The 12405-nt window shown below is 35.6% G+C and overlaps 1 protein-coding gene across 1 annotated transcript in view; it reads right to left on the minus strand.

Annotated features, from left to right (window-relative positions):
- Positions 1 to 12405, minus strand: part of CSMD1 (CUB and Sushi multiple domains 1) — a 2654573-nt gene that overhangs the window by 143139 nt on the left and 2499029 nt on the right. The window lies entirely within an intron of this gene.

Here is a 12405-nt window from a genome sequence, read left to right on the forward strand (position 1 = left end):
TATGCTGAGTGGTCATATTTTAAGATGAGCACCCTGAGGGAACAGGTTGTAGTTTACATCTTTTGTTTTTTTTTTCTACAAAGCAATAATTACAGTGCTGGACACATAGATGATTTTTACTGATGAAATAAATTGAGCAAAAAAAGTATCCTTTCCTACCTAATCTCACATCACTTTCTTTGTTCATCACATGTTCTCACATCACATGAATTCGTTGTTCTAACAAAACTGAGCTCAGTTATTTCTTGAACATTCCTTCTCCCAATCTCAAACCTCTGCCTTTGGAATAATCTACCCCACTCCTTCCTATCTCTTACTTTTTCAACATCTGTACCTCTTAGGAGTCTCATCTTCCTTGAAGGCTAAACTATGGGATCATTTCTTTTCTAAATGCAATCCTGATTTCCACTCCCACAACATTTGTTAGTGTCCTCTCTTTTCAAATTATCTTACAGTTATTTATCTGCTTATACATTATGTCTTCTCAGTAGACCAAAAGCTTCTCGGGCCACAGACACTTCGGTTTTGACTTTGCATGGTTCCTGGTAGAGGATAGGTATTTATGTTTATTGACGTAAATTAAGTTGAAATAAACTAAATAAATTAACTTCAAGGAGTAAATTTATTAAAATCCAAAGAACTCTCATATCATTAGTCTCAATTTCTTACAGTGAATCAATCAATCCATCAATAAAAATTTATTAATTACCTACTAAGCACTGTGCAAAATGCTGGGGATACAAAAAGGGACAAAAAACAAGAGGGGTAAAATCTTCAGGAGTTTACAATCTAATATGGGAGACAACATGCAAAGAGATATATAAAACAAATATATAAAAAACATATAAATAAAAATACATAAATATTTAAAAACAAATATTTTAAAACCATAGAAAGGATAAATAGGAAATAATTAAAAGACAGAAGATACTGAAATTAAGGGGAACTGGGGAAGGCTTCCTGGAGAAGGTACAATTTTAACTGGGACTTAAAGGAAGCCAGAGAGTCCAGCAGTCAGAGTGGAGGAGATTAAATGTTACAAACATGGATGAAAGAGAAAATTCCCAGAGGTCAATGTTTTGTTTGTGGATTGAACCAGAGGCCAGTCACTGGATAACAGAGTATGTGTTGGGGAGTAAGGTATAAGTAGACTGGAATGGCAATGGGGGCTGAGTTATGAAGTTTTTTGAGTGCCAAATTAAGCATTTTGCATTTGCTTCTGGATATAATAGGAAACTACTCGAGTTTACTGAGTAGAGATGGGTGATATGAAAAGGCCTGCATTGTAGGAAAATCATTTTAGTTGTTGAATGAAGGATGGACTGGAGTGGGAAGAGACTTGTAGCAGGCAGACCCACCAGTAGGTTACTACAGGAATCAAGGTGAACTAATGAGAGTCTGTATTGCCAAAACAGAGGAGGGAAGAAGACATATTCAAGAGGTGCTATAAATGTGAAATCAGCAGGTCTTGGCAACAGCATGGATATAGAGGGGTGAGAGATAACAAGAAATTCATGATGCTTTGTTCAGCAACACATGTGTAGCACAAAGGTGATAAATGGCAGAAGTTACCCAATGTTTAGACTTGGGCTGGGCTTAATTTGAGACATTAGAAAAAGGCTACGGATTCAAGGGGGGAAGACAGTATAGAGCTGAATTGGTTCACCAAGGAGGCAAGATGGACAGAAGAGGAGAGAGTGGCTACTACAGGGGTGATGGACTTAAAGAGAATTGAGGCATCAAAGGATTGGAAATTATGGTATGGATGAAGAATGCAAGGGAAGGCAAAGGGAGAGGTAAAAGAGACAATAGATTTTGCTCAGATTAGGGCATTTCAAAATTATTGATCATGGAGGTAGTACATTTGTGGGTTATGGCAAGACCAAGATTATGATTATAGGGCATAATAATATAATTTTTTTGTTATTATTAAGTTATTATAAATCTTCAAGCTAGGAAGATTTTGCACAAAAACTAATTTTCTAACTTTACTGATGAATCACAACATCAAAAAGTTGAAATGAAAAATTGAACACATGCATATACATAGTATGTATTAATTATTTTAAGGTTGTATCTTTTATAATTGAATCTTTTAGGGCAACATTTAATAAAAAATCTTATTTGGTTATTAGCTTGAGATATGAAGTTGACCTTATAGGTCTTTGAAGGCCAGGACAATGGGGAGAAAATTCTGTCAGGCAGGTCTTACAGTAAGCTGGGAATGCTTTAAGTATATACATGTGATATTCTGCATGCATATCTATCTATCTATCTATCTATCTATCTATCTGTCTGTCTGTCTGTCTGTCTGTCTGTCTATCTGTCTATCTATCTTTGTTGAGGAGCCAGTCTAACAAAATTTAGAGAAACCCTTCACCAGATGGGTTGCAGCAGGACAAATCATTTGGCCACCCCAGTCTAAAAGATCATCAACTCAGCTGCAGAGTGGTTGTAATTTGCATTGTATGAAAAAAAAATCTCTGTTCCTTGAAATACTGGATGATTTTAGAGAGGAAGAACAGAGTTGTAATTGACAGGGACCTTAGAAGGCAATGAATCCAAACCCCTCACTTTTCATATAGTTCTTAGAATAATACTGTCAAACTCAGTGAACTACCCACAAAATTGGACTTTTCAGTAAATTAACCAGCAACTCAACACCTCATATATTGAAGATTTCAATCCCTGTACACTTGGTAGACAGTCTTGGATGAAAAAGAAAAAAGTAAAAACAAAAACCAAACATATCACCTTGTGGCTTTGTGGCATGAGCTACTATGAACTTTGCTAGGTTGATCCTTTCATGTTGAATGTACATCACCATCCTATATTCAATCCTTTGTGCTCCTTCGGCATTATCAAAGTTCAGTGTTGCCTCCTTGGATTACTGTCAGATTAGAATTTTAGTCGACTAATGTCCAGTAAAATTAATCGAAGAATAAGGCAGCGAGGTGGCATAGTGACTAGAATGCTGGACTTGGTCTCAGAAAGACCTGACTTCAAGCCTCAGACACTTACTAGCCATATAATCCAAGCAAATAACTTCATTTTTCTGTAGACATTACACAATTGTAGGAAATCTACAATATTCTCTTTCTAGCTCTTAACTACTATAAAACATGGTTATGAATATTTGGTTGTATATGGGACCTTTATTTTATCTCAGTGGGGTACATCTCAAACAAAGGGATCTCTGGGTCAAAAGACATAGACAATGTAGTCAGTTACTAATTCCAGAATAAATTACTATTTAATCTCTTTCTTCCTTCCAGAAAGATTGGACCAATTCACAGTTCTAGCAACAGTTTATAAGTATTTCTCTATCTACAGCCTCTCCAATAATTTCATCTTTGGCATATTTTATAATTTTCTGAGCATGAAATGAAAACTTAGAATTCTTTTAATTTTAATATATCTTATTATTGGGGATTTAGAACCATCTTTTATACATAGTTGTTGAAAGGCTGTGATTCTTTGACAATTATTTGTTGATATACAGTGACCACTCTCCATTGAAAAATGTTTCTTATTCCCATAGATTTGTTCTAATTTCTTACATATCTTTGATATTAAATCCTTATCAGTGATATTTGATATATTTCCCAATTGATATTTTCCTTTTTTACTCTAACTGCATTCATTTTCTTCATGCAAAGACTTAAATTTCATGCGATAAAAATTACCTGTTTTATCTTTTATGATTATTTCTGTCCTTTGTTTAGTTAAACTTTCTGGCTACAGCTGTGAAAAGGTACTTGATCTGTTTCTTGCTTGCTTGTTTGTTTTGTCATTGATATTCAGGTCCCACATCCATTTTAAGTTTATTCTGGAATATTTTGTAAGATGTTGGTCTAAACTTAAATTCTACCACATTGATTTCCAATTTTTCTAGCAGTTCTTATCTTATTCTTACTTTTCTAACAGATTCCACTGATATTCTTTATGCTTTGTTAACCAGCAAAAAAATACTTTTGATTATTACTGATTTGTAATAGACCTTGAGGTCTAAAGTGCGATTTTCCCAACATTACAATTTAAAAAATATCCCTTGAGATTCAAGATGTTTAGCTTCTTCAAATGATTTTTGCTTTCATTTTATCTAGCTCTACAAAGTATCCCTTGGTAGTCTGATTGGCATAGCACTAAATCTTCAAATTACTTTAGGTAATATCATAATTTTTTATGTTGGCATAGTCTAGTTATGAGCACTAAATGTCCATCTCATTATTTAAGCAATTTTCCCACTTTTTGAAGGATGTTTTTTGCATCAACACTTTTGAAAGGGATATAATTATAACTAGAGTTTGTCAGCCAAAGTACAGGCAAAAACAAGTCAAGAATTTCATTGATTTAAAACTCAATAATTAGCAAATCCAGACACCTGGCCAAATAGATTGCCAGGCCAAATGAAAAGAGAAGATGACCAAGTAGCTCAAAAGCAATTTTAAAACGCCTCATTTCAAAAACATTCAGATTACATACTATAACCTTGAAAAAAAATCTAGTGAAAAAAATTTCTCTCAATTTGATATAGCCATGGAAAACAGCTCATTTAGCCTTTAGAGAAAGCTACCTTCTTTATGGTTTTGTTTTGTTTTGTTTTACTTTTTGGAGGGCAATTGGGGTTAAATGACTTGCCCAAAGTCACACGGCTAGAAAGTGTGTCAAGTGCCTGAGGCCCAATTTTGAACTCAGATCCTCCTGATTCCAGGTCTGGTGCTCTATTCTTTGGACCACCTAGCCTCCCCGAAAGCTACCTTCTTACATTTGACAGCAGCACATTAGAGGTGGCCCATATGCTAAACACATTCTTAGAACTTAATAAAATAAATAACACAACATAAAAATACTTAAGATCAGAAAACTGGAACCTAGCAACGAATGAATCATGCAGAGGAGTCATGAACACATTTCATTTAATCTGTGAACGCCACTATGATATCTGAGTGTTTCATCTATACAATTTTGCTTAAGGAATATTGACTTTTAATTTTACAATGAATGATTCTGATTTATTAGGTTTCTTTTTGTCAGTGGCAAAAAGAAAATGCTAACAGATCCTTTGCTTAGCATTTTCAGATCATGAAGGCACTGAAACCATGTGTAAACTAACATTCCTCTGCTGTTTCCTCCACCCCAATATTGTAGCCACATTTCATAAACATTCAGTGACAATTAAAACTAGTTGCTGTGCTAAGGATGTGCTTGTTTCTTTTTTTACAATGATGTTTTGCATTAAGCTTTATATAAGTGCAATTTATTACCAATTTTTTTTTTTTAAGCAATCGGGGTTAAGTAACTTGCTCTAGGTTACACGGCCAGTTATTTCTGGGTGTGGTGCTGAGTATCTGAGCCCAGATTTGATCCAGGTCATCCCGACACTGGAGCCGGTGCTCTTACTCGCTGAGCCACCTGGTCGCCCTACCAATTTTAACTTAAGTAATTATAATTACATTTGTCAAGTGGTGATCTGCTATCATTGAAATAGAATGATTTAATCATATTGTTTCTAAACTATTTCTATATATAACTAATTCAGAGAGATTCATCTTAGCATTCACTGTCTAGAAACTTAGTTGAGGGAAAGAGAACAGGAAGACAATCTTGTTTTCTCAAAGTTGGATGAATGAAAATGACTTGTTAAAAACAAAACCAATGTTTTAACTTATTTTTAAAAATTATAACAGGTTCAGAGCAGTCTCTGTAATTGGCACAGTATTTTACTCATATGATTTCACACAGGAATTCTATTTCACACTGTTGCTTTATGAACCACCTTCACAAGACCTGCAAATTTAGTCTACTTTGAAGTAACTGTATCTTTTGTTTAGAAAACTATGAATAAATAAAGAAATAGAGATTAATGCCAACTCTGAGGATCAACCTTATACTTTTGACTTTTGAAAAATTGACAAAAAAAAAGAAAATTGATAAATATTGGAGGAACTGTGAGAAATGAGGCACAATGATGCATTGTTCATGGAGCTGTGAACTGTTGCATCCATTATGGAAACCAACTTGGAAGTATGCCCAAAATGTTTCAAAACACTGCTTATCATTTGACCTCACAATAGCACTACCAGGCCTATACCTTAAAGAGATCAAAGAAAGAGGACAGGTACCCATCTGTACAAAAAATATTTGTAGAAGAAATAGTAACAGTGGCAAAGAACTAGAAATTAAAAAGATGCTCGTCAATTGGGGAATGGTTGAAGAAATTCTGGTATACGAATGTAATGAAATATAATTGTGATTAAAAACACAAACTGGGAGGAATATTTTCCTGAGAAACCTGGGAAGAATTGTATGATCTGATGCAAGAATGAAGCGAGTAGAATTAGGAGAGCAATATATATAGTAGCAACAACATTGTAAAAACAAACAACTTTGAAAGACTTAAGAACTCTGAATAATGCAGTGACCAACAACTGCAGAGGAGTGCTGTAGCCACACTAGTGATGATGAAGCATACAATCAACTTCCTAAAAGAGTGGTGATGGACTTAGGGTAAAGAATGATACATGGTGGGCAGGGGGAGACAGACATGGCCAGTGTGGGAATGTATTATATTTGACAATTTATAACTATAACAAGGGTTTTAAATTTTTCTTCAACTTTTCCCAATGGGGAGGGGAGGGAAGAAGAGAAAGAAAATGCATTTTTTGTTAATTAAAAAAAAGTAAACAAAATAAAATATAATGGGTTAAAAAGAGATGGGCAAACAAGGGATAAAGAAGACCACAAAATGCAAAATGTAAATATTTTGGTTGTACAAAATTCTAAAAGTTTTTGCACAAAGTCAATACAGTTAATATTAGAAACAGTACAGGAAACAGAAGAAAAATATTTGCATTAAATTTGTCTAATAAAGATCTTATATCCCAGATACATTCAGACCTAATTTAAATGTTTAAGAATAAAAATCACTCCCCAAATGGTCAAAGGATATAAATAGGTTGTTTTCAAAGGAAGAATTTCAAGCTCTCTCTCTCTCTCTCTCTCTCTCTCTCTCTCTCTCTCTCTCTCTCTTTCTCTCTCCCTGTCTCTCTGTCTGTCTCTCTTTCTCTTTCCCCTCCCAACCCCCAAGATAATGAGGTAAGTTAGGTAAAGACATAAGACAAACACTTCTACACATGAACAAGTGGAAACTAGTTTTATTTTTATTTCTAACTCCTCAAAGTCAAGTTCTCAAAGACTGAAAGTCTTTTAATGGGTTTCATTGTTTGATTCTTGTTTTTTTTTTTAAAACAGTTTACAAGTACCAGATATTTAGCTACCTTATATGAATTCAAATCATTCATATGAACTATATCCTGGGGTTCTGAAAGAAGTAACAAGATTTGACTACTGAGCCACTGTCATTGATCTTTGAAAGGTCATGGAAAACAAGAAAGGTATCACAAGATCAGAGAAGGACAAATATGGTATTGACTTTCAAAGAAAGGAAAGAGAATTTGACATTATTTCCTAAAAAAAATATCAGGACAGGTCATTCTAGAGATGCTTGTTGAAAATGTAGAAATGGAAGTGGCAATTACAAAGGGCCAACATAGCTTCATCAAGAACTGGTCATGCCAAATTAATCTTGTTTCCTTTTTGACAGGATTGCTTAAATAGATGATCAGAGTACTGTGGATATAGTTTGGCTGGATTTTAGCAAAGCTTTTATGAATTATCTCATACTATTTTGTGTATAATATAGAGAGATGGATCTGACAATCATATTAGTAGATATATTTATAATAAGTAGAATAGTCAGATTAAAAAAATAGTTTTTAATGATTCATTATTAACAAAGAAGAAATTCTGTTTAATATGCCAGGTATTTGAGCTTGGCCCTGCAATGCTTAATATTTTTGCCAATGACTTGAACAAAAGCATAGATGATATGTGCATCAAATAAATGTCACAAAGCTGGGAGGGAAAGTTACACTAGATAATGGTCAAGATTCAAAAGCATCTTGACAGGCTTGGGCAGAGGAATGAGGCAGAATCTAATTAGATGAAATTCAGTGGGCATAAATGTAAAATCTTGCAGTTGGGTGCAAAACGTCAGTCTAATCAACATAATATGGGGAACATATGGCTAAGCAAAACAGTTAAAGATCTTGTTAAAGACCTTGGGATTTTAGTAGACTTCAGACTCAATAAGTCATGTGGCAGTCAGAAAAGTTAACAGGATCTTGGGACACATTAAGAGTACAGCTTCAAGGTAGGTGAATTATCTGTCCACATCTTGAGAACTGAGATCAATTCTGCACACCATGCTTTTAGGAGGACATAAAAAACTAGAGATTTCCCAGAGGACAGCAAGCGTAATGGTGAAGGTTCTCATATGAGTGCATGATATTGGACAACTAGTTATAAAAAAAATGAATATTTAGTCTGAAAAATATAACTCAGGAAAGACATGGTAGCTATATTTAAATATTTGAAAAGCTGTCATGTAGAGGAGGGATTAGGCCTTATACTTTTGGTCTCAGAAGGTAGAAATAGGAGCAATAGGTAAAATGTGCAAAGAGGCAAACTTAAGCTTGATATCAATAAATACTATATTAAAAGTTAGAGCTGCTCCCCAAAACTAATGGTTGTTCCAAGAAGTGATGGATTCTTCCTCCCTAGAGACATTAAGCAGACACAAGATGATTACTTGTTGGGTATGTAATAATGAAAAATTTTTTCAGGTGTGGGTTGGACTAGAAGGCCACCAAAGTCCCTCAACGCTCAAATTCTGTGATCAAAAAATAAATCCTATTTCTAGGTAACTAGAATATTTTTATCAATCATGGCTGCTATGTTAAAGTATTTTCTTAATCCAGACTTTGAAAACGCAAAGGAGATAAGACAATGCCTATTTCATTAAACAAATAAAAAAGCAAACAAAAGAAACATTTCAAACACAAGAAGTTCCTAAACTCCATTCTTCAAGTAACATAATTTGAAGCCAGAAAAGCTGCTATCTTTGAGAGCAGGATTAGGCTAATTCTATTTAGCTCTAGTAAGCAGAAAGAGGAGCAATGGACAGAAGATGAAAAGAAGCAAATTTAGACTTTATACCAGAAAAAAAATAATTCTTGTTTATTAGAGCTATCAAAAAGTGTAAAAGGCTTTTTTGAATGGTTAAGGATGTCCCCTCCTTGAATATCTTCAGGCAAAGAACAATGATCACTTTGGGGGTTAAATTATAGAAGTATTTAGGGGGAGGTGGGCATTGTACCACATAGAAAACAAGATTCCTTCCAACTCTCAAATTGGTGATTCTTTAACAAGCCCAGTAAAATGTGCATTACTGGTACACATTACTCTAGTAATATTTCATCACTCATTAATTTCCAAGGCTTTAATTACAAAAAAACAGAAAATTATTTTGCCAGTTGAGGGTGTTACTTTTATTAGGATGTGGTTTGTTAGACAGAATATCTCAAAGCAGCCAACATTCCTAAAATTACAACAGTCCAAAATTCCTATCTCACAGTTGATGGCAAAGTTTTGAATGACATTATATGTCTACTTATTTTAGCATTTATCTTTTTTCAAGTTAAAGATGATAGCATTTCCTAGGATTTCTTATGGGTAACATTACAACTATCTGGTTATGTTTATGAGAGTGACTCCAAATACTAAAGGCTTCCACAGTCAATTTAACTTTTAATAATAATTTTATATGGGGGGGTCAGAGTTAAGATGACAGAGTAGAAACAGGACTTCCACACGTCTCTGGCTTTCACCTCCTCCAACTCATGTAAAAAATGACTCTAGACAAACTTTGGAGCTACAGAACCCACAAAATAACAGAGAGAAGCTAACCTCCTGATGAAGACAGTCTAGTAAGCCTGCAGGAAGGGGCCAGTGTAGTGCTCTGGGAACCGAGCCCAACCCCACATGAACCCAAGGTTTTAGCCTCAGGGAGGCCACAATCAGACACAAGGTGGAGGGACTTCAAATCACCAGCAGTTGTGGCAGTTTCCAGAATTATCAATAACATAGATGCTAAGGACAAAGTGAGAGGTCACTGCTCTGTGGACTTTGGGAACTAGGAGTTTAGGAGAGCGGTCTAGCCTTTACTCCCCTGGGAGGGAGAAGCCGGTGACTTGCCACGGCTGTGTAGCCACCACCATGTAGCAGCTTCAGCTCCTGGCTTGCAGACTATAGTAGGACCAAGTGACCAGTCTGAAGGGTAATCACTCTTTACTTTAACCTGCTTGGATCTGGATTGCGGTCTAGGATAGAGGTCCTGGGGTGCATGACCAGCTTGCCAGAGTGCATGGAGACTCAGAGAGGGCACCCAACTAACAGATCCAGCAGCTGCAAAAACCCCAGCAATTGGGACAGAGCTGTCCTGTCTGGTAGCAGAGTCCTACTGTGGAAAAAATTGCTCAAAAGTCAAGTAATTGAGTGGCAACAAAAGCAAGCAAAGGAAGCAAAGCAAGCAGAGCAATCCAACTGTACATTCATATTTTGGGGACAAAAAGGATCAAAGCATGGAACAGGAGGAAGACAATGCAGTCAGAACTCATGTACCAAAATCTTCCAAGAAAAATATGAGCTGGTTACAGACTGCAGGAGTTTAAGAAGGATTCTAAAAACCAAAAAAGAGAAATAGAGGAAAAATTGGGAACAGAAATGAGAATGATGCAAGAAAATTATTGAATGAGATTCAGCAACCTGAATGAAGAAAATAACACCTTAAAAAACAGACTAACTCAAATGGAAAAAGAGGCTCAAAAAGCCAATGAGGAGAAGAATGCCTTAAAAAGCTGAATTTGCCAGATGGAAAAAAGAATCTCAAAAGCTCACTGAAAAGGATCATTCCTTCATAATTAGATTGGAGCAAATGGGAGCTAGCGACTTTATGAGAAATCCAGATACTATAAAACAGATCCAAACAAATGAAAAAATAGAAGGCAATGTGAAATATCTCATTGGAAAAACCACTGACTTGGAAAATGATCCAGGAGAGATAATTTAAAAATTATTGGACTACCTGAAAGCCATGATGAAAAAAAGAACCTAGAAATCATACTTAAAGAAATTCTCAAGGAAATTTTCCCTGATGTTTCAGAATGAAAAGGCAAAACAACAGAGGTTCAAAGAATCCACTTATCACCTCCTGAAAAAGATCCCAAAAAGAAAGCTCCTAGGAATATTATAGCCAGGTCCTGGAATTCCCAGATCAAGGAGAAAATATTACAAGCAGCCAGGAAGAAACAATTTGAATATTGTGGAAGCACAATTAGGATAACACAGGACCTGGCAGCTTCTTCACTGAGGGATCAAAGGGCTTGGAATATGATATTCTAAGGGTCAAAGGAGCTGGAATTAAAACCAAGAATCACCTACCCAGCAAAACTGAGTATCATGTTTCAGGGGGAAATATGGTCATTCAGTGGAATAGAGGACTTTCAAGCATTCTTGATGAAAAAACCATAGTGGAATAGAAAATTTGACATTCAGATACAAGAAGCAAGAGAAGCATGAGAAGGTAAACAGGGAAAAGAAATCATAAGGAACTTATGAAAGTTGAACTATTTACATTCCTACATGGAAAAACAATAATTGTAACTTATGAAACTTTTCTCAGTATGAGAACAGTTGAAGGGAATAGAAATATATATATACATATATGTCTGTATAGGAAGGTATATGGGCATATGAACACATATGTGAGTGTATGTATATATGCATACAGGTATACATAGACAGAGGGCACAGGACCAGTTGAAGAAGAAGGGATGATACTTAACAGGTGAAATTAAGAGGTAAGAGAGGAATATAATGAGAGGAGATGGGGAGAGACAGAATGGGGTAAACTATCTCATATAAAAGAAGCAAGGGAAAATGGTTACAATGGGGAAGAATAGGAAAGCAAAAGGGAATGGGTCAACCTTATTCTCATTGAATTTGGCTTACGAAGGGAATGACATACACACTAAACAGGGTGTCTTACTCTACAGGAGAGTAGGGGAGAAGGGGATGAGAGGGGGGATGATGGAAGGAAGGGCAGGCTGGGGGTGAGGAAAGTTGGAAGCACCCACTTTTGAAAAGGGACAGGATCAAAGTAGAGAACAGAACAAGTGGGAGGTGGGATAGGATGGAGGGAAATATAGCCAGTCTTTCACATTATATCCAATATGGAAATGTTTTGCATAGCTACACATGTACCCGTGTTTCCCCGATAAAAAGACACTGTCTTATTATTTTTTTTGGACAGAAAAACACCAGAGGGCTTATTTTCAGGGGAGGGCTTATTTTAATGAACATTGACAGCAATTTTAATAAACAGGTAAATGTGAACAAAAAAATGTACCTTTATTCAATAATGAATTCAATAAAGAACAGGATGACGTGCTCACTGCTGCAGCTCTGACTGGATGAAGCTCGGAGCGCGGCGTGCGTTTCACC

This window comes from Petaurus breviceps, unplaced genomic scaffold, assembly GCF_028583685.1.
Source record: "Petaurus breviceps papuanus isolate PSGF00001 unplaced genomic scaffold, PetGlider_PUasm1.0 90686, whole genome shotgun sequence".
Classification (NCBI taxonomy): Eukaryota; Metazoa; Chordata; class Mammalia; order Diprotodontia; family Petauridae; genus Petaurus; species Petaurus breviceps.